We start from the raw sequence: 5,756 nt of genomic DNA, 5'->3' as shown, positions 1-5,756 counted from the left end.
TGAAGGAGGAAACCAGATGGCGCTATGGTTGTCCCGCTAGATGGCGCTGCCATACGTCAAACGGATATCAATTGTGTTTTTTTTTCTTAATAGGAACCACCATTTTTATTACATATTCGTGTAGTACGTAAATAAATATGAATGTTTTAGTTGGACCACTTTTTTCGCTCTGTATTAGATGGCGCTGTAATAGTCACAAACATATGGTTCACAATTTTAGACGAACAGTTAGTAACAGATAGGTTTTTTTAAATTAAAATACGGAACGTAGGTACGTTTGAACATTTTATTTCGGTTGTTCCAATGTGATACATGTACCTTTGTGAACTTACCATTTCTGAGAAAGCATGCTGTTACAGCGTGATTACCTGTAAATACCATATTAATGCAACAAATGCTCAAAATGATGTCCGTCAACCTCAATGCATTTGGCAATACGTGTAACGACATTCCTCTCAACAGCGAGTAGTTAGCCTTCCGTAATTTTCGCACATGCATTGACAATGCGCTGACGCATGTTGTCAGGCGTTGTCGGTGGATCACAATAACAAATATCCTTCAACTTTCCCCACAGAAAGAAATCCGGGGACGTCAGATCCGGTGAACGTGCGGGCCATGGCATGGTGCTTCGACGACCAATCCACCTGTCATGAAATATGCTATTCAACACCGCTTCAAAAGCACGCAAGCTATGTACCGGACATCCATTATGTTGGAAGAACATCGCTATTCTGTCAGGCAGTGAAACATCTTGTAGCAACATCGGTAGAACATTACGTAGGAAACTAGCATACATTGCACCATTTAGATTGCCATCGTTAAATTGAGGCCAATTATCCTTCCTCCCATAATGCCGCACCATACATTAACCCGCCAAGGTCGCTGATGTTCACTTGTCGCAGCCATCGTGGATTTTCCGTTCCCCAATAGTGCATATTATTCCGGTTTACGTTACCGCTGTTGGTGAATGACGCTTCGTCGCTAAATAGAACGCGTGCAAAAAATTTGTCATCGTCCCGTAATTTCTCTTGTGCCCAGTGGCAGACCTGTACACGACGTTCAAAGTCGTCGCCATGCAATTCCTGGTGCATAGAAATAAAGTACGGGTGCAATCGATGTTGATGTAGCATTCTCAGCACCGACGTTTTTGAGATTCCCGATTCTCGCGCAATTTGTCTGTTACTGATGTGCTGATTAGCCGCAACAGCAGCTAAAACACCTACTTGGGCATCATCATTTGTTCCAGATCGTGGTTGACGTTTCACATGTGGCTGAACACTTCCTGTTTCCTTAAATAACGTAACTATCCGGCGAACGGTCCGTACGCTTGGATGATGTCGTCCGGGATACCGAGCATCATACATAGCACACGCCCGCTGGGCATTTTGATCACAATAGCCATACATCAACACGATATCGACCTTTTCCGCAATTAGTAAACGGTCCATTTTAACACGGGTAATGTATCACGAAGCAAATACCTTCCGCACTGGCGGAATGTTACGTGATACCACGTATTTATACGTTTGTGACTATTACAGCGCCATCCATCACGAAGCGAAAAAAGTGGTCCAACTAAAACATTCATATTTCTTTACGTACTACACGAATATGCAATAAAAATGTTCCTATTTAAAAAAGCGCAGTTGATATCAGTTTGACCTATGGCAGCGCCATCTAGCGGGCCAACCATAGCGCCATCTGGTTTCCCCCTTCAAGCTAGACAAGTTTCGTTCTTTGTAATTTTTTCGTTCGATGCTTATTTCGTGACATATTTGGCCCGGTCTGCAAATACCCTGTCATAGTGTGTGTCTGTTAATATTACAAAACTGAAACGGGTTTCTTGGCTGCGTACCTGGGATAAGCCAAATCTTCCGTCATCTTATTCGATGTGACCTGTTTCAATTGATCTGTTTTTGTTTTTTTTGTTTTTTTTTCATTTGAGGACTACGTACAAAACGTAATTTTGTCTACACTGAAGCGCCAAACCAACTGGTATAGACATGCGTATTCAAATACATAGATATTTAAACAGGCAGAATACAGGCCTGCGGTTGGCAACGCCTATATAAGACAAGAAGTGTCTGGCGCAGTTGTTAGATCGGTTACTGCTGCTATAGTGGCAGTTTATCAAAATTTAAGTGAGTCTGAACGTGGTGTTATAGTTTGCGCACGAGCTACGCGACGCAGTATCTCCGAGGTAGCGATGAAGTGGGGATTTTCTCCTACGACCATTTCACGAGTGTACCGTGAGCATCAGGAATCCGGTAAAACATCAAATCTCCGACATCACTGCGGCCGGGAAAAGATCCTGCAAGAATGGCACCAACGATGACTGAAGGGATTCGTTCAACATGACAGAAGTGCAACCCTTCCGTAAATTGCTGCAGATTTCAATGCTAGGCCATCAACAAGTATCAGAGTGCGAACCATTCAACAAAACATCATCGATATGGGCTTTCGAAGCCGAAGGGCGACTCGCGTACCCTTCATGACCGCACGACACAAAGCTTTACGCCTCGCCTGGGCTCTTCAACACCAACATTGGACTGTTGATGACTGGAAACATATTGCCTGTTCAGACGAGTCTCAGTTCAAAGTGTATCGAGCAGATGGACGTGTACGGGTACGGAGACAACCTCATGAATCCATGAACCCTGCATGTCAGCAGGGAACTGTTCAAGTTGCTAGAGGCTCTGTAATGGTGTGGGGCGTGTGTAGTTGGAGTGATATGGGACCCCTGATACGTCTAGATACGACTCTGACAGGTGACACGTAAGTAAGCACGCTGTCTGATCATCTGCATCCATTTATGTCCATTTTGCATTCCGAAGAATTTGGACAATTCCAGCAGGACAATGCGACACCCCACACGTGCAGAATTGCTCGAGGAAGATTCTTCTGAGCTTATACACGTCTACTGGCCACCAAACTCCCCAGACAAGAACATTATAGAGCATATCTGGGATGCCTTGCAACTTACTGTTCAGAAGAGATCTCCACCCCCTCGTACTCCTACAGATTTATGGACAGCCCTACAGGATTCATGGTGTCAGTTCCCCCCCAGCACTACTTCAGACATTAGTCGAGTCCATGTCACGTTGTGTTGCGGCACTTCTGCGTGCTCGCGGCAGTTGTGCCAGTTTCTTTGGCTCTTCAGCGTATAAACATATACGAAATTCTAAGTTCTTTACATACAACAGAAGTAAATGTAATGTTATTATAACACTCTCCGAAACCCGTAAAAAGATTATAAATACGGAGTAGTTTCTTGCTCACGAATTAAAGCAGGAACTCACATCTGCAACTGGTGCATTGATTGCAATTTTGGAAACTATTCTTGCCTTTTCTTCCTTTGGAAGTGAGAACTTACCAGATTTATACTCGTTATTTACATACCGTGGTTGTGTGAAGTACGATCTGAGTTGTGCGAAAAATTACAATTCACTGCGAGGTAAATGAGCTTCTTCCTTTTCAGTTTCCAAAGTGATTGAATCAACGAGAAAAAACAGCTGTAGGTACATTCATGTACCAGTACCAGAATGCATTACATCTGTGTACGTATAAGATGTTCTTTTTTGGAAAAGAAATGTCCTAAAATAACTAGCTCGTAAATTTTCATTTATATTTTACAGAGTTTCCACATTTTGAGAAGACCAAAGGAGCCATCTGTCTTACTTGCTAAGGCATGCAATACCCTAGATCGCATAAACATTATTTTAACACAACTGGTTTCGAAAGACTTTGCTGTTATCTTCAGGTCTTAAAAATCTTTTTGTTATGAAACTTGTTCTTTTTACCTTGAACCTCACGCTCTCATGTCGATAAAAATCAGCAGATTATATAAGGTCTGTCATAAAATATTTTAGTTCTGATAAACCTTTTACAAAGTGCTGATTTTTATCTACGTGACAACTTGGCGTGAGGTCTAACGCAAAATGAACACGTTTCATAACAGAAAGACTTTTTAAGACGTGAAGACGACGCAAAGTATGTTGAAACCGCATGTCTTAATTAAATAAATATTTAAGCAATCGAGGCTGTTGAATGTTTTTAGTTATATTTTATAGACGGATGAGAGTAAGTAATATTTCAATTCTTTTTTACATTTATCAGTCTTTTCTATGATTTTTATTTTGAAAGGTACTTACTTTATTTTACCAAGTGGTCAACGTATTTCGAACATTTACTGGCATTTGTGCATCTCACGCTTATTTTGTAAAATGTTGACAATGACAGTTCACTCTTGAGAGAGACCGGTCTTATAAGTACAAAACATCAAATACTAGAAAACAAATTTTCCTTAACTTAACAAGGTCCCAGAATATTTTAAACAAGTGAAGGGAAAAAATTTAGAGATATTAGTAAGCTAACCGACGCACCAGATAAATGCCTTTCCACAACCCGACATTCAAACCACTACGTCATTATACAGCGTTGCAACTTGTACTTGGTTTCAAATTTAAAGGCCATGGAGACTCCGCTTGCCTTACAACAAATCGTACCAATAGCGACGCGTTTTCGAGAGATCCTCAATATTTGAAGCATCCTATGTTCTTAGGACACACGTAGTACTTGGAAACCTATCAAATATGGCTTCTCCCACTTCTCAGAACTCGATATGACCACGAAAGTCGATCGACGTCCCCGATGGACAAAACTGAATATGTAGACCTCACACTGACGTCACGGAGAAGTGTTACCGAGATGAATCTAGCGTCTCTCGCGCCCCGGATCGCGCTCGTGTCGGGTCAGCCCGCACACGGCGAAGATGCGACAATTCCCAGCAAAGATGTGCCAACTTCCTGCACAAGAGTCACCTTTTCTTCTTCTCTCTTTCCACGACCAACTGATTATGCTCCACAACTTGCAACACTCTTTCACCTTTGAGTGTATTTTTCTTACTTTCATCCTACTCCTTTGCATCGGCCCCCATAATATGTAGTGGTAGTAGAGGACACGGTTGCTACAGACGTGGTCTTCCACTTTACAAGAAGCAAAGAAATGGCGGTGCCCCTGCGCAGCCTCGCAGGAAATGACAAGCAAAAGATTTCGAGCTGTGGAACTAGCGAATGTGGATAAAAATGTATTCTACTTTGTAGGTGACCAGCCCTGCATGAGCACATTTGGTAAGTTCACTATTTTGGTAAATTTGTTTTGCTCTCTCTCTCTCTCTCTCTCTCTCTCTCTCTCTCTCTTACACACACACACACACACACACACACACACACTCACTCACACACACACACACACACACACAGACACACGTACACAAGGACACATATTCACACATCTTCAAGAGTAGCACTTTCGCCTATATTTTCCGACATAACATAAGCCAACTCTGTAATAAACTACTCGTCCACTTTCAGAGTTCATCGATTTTTTAAGTGCTCAGCAAAGGAACTTGGCGGCAACACGATGCATTCCAAGATGCTGCGTCAAGATTTCATGACATCATCCAACTGAAATGTTAGAGTCTTCTGCAGTCTCTTGGATTCGATTGGCACGCACAATTCCGTTGACGTTACTGACATTTGCGTCGTCGGTAGACGTCGAATGGCGTCCTGAACGAGGGTCGTCCTTAACTTCCGTCCGGCCATTTTTAAACCGTGGGGACCACCCGTAACACAGAATAGGGCTTAAGCATCCACCAACGTAGGCTTCCTGCATCATTTGATGTGTGTGTCTAAAGTTTCACGCAAAAATGTAACGCAGACGCGTTGCTCCATTAGATCTGTTATTTGAAATTCTCA

The sequence above is a fragment of the Schistocerca serialis genome, chromosome 2, assembly GCF_023864345.2.
Source record: "Schistocerca serialis cubense isolate TAMUIC-IGC-003099 chromosome 2, iqSchSeri2.2, whole genome shotgun sequence".
Classification (NCBI taxonomy): Eukaryota; Metazoa; Arthropoda; class Insecta; order Orthoptera; family Acrididae; genus Schistocerca; species Schistocerca serialis.
The sequence above is the reverse complement of the archived record's forward strand: the minus strand, read 5'-3'. Positions refer to the sequence as shown.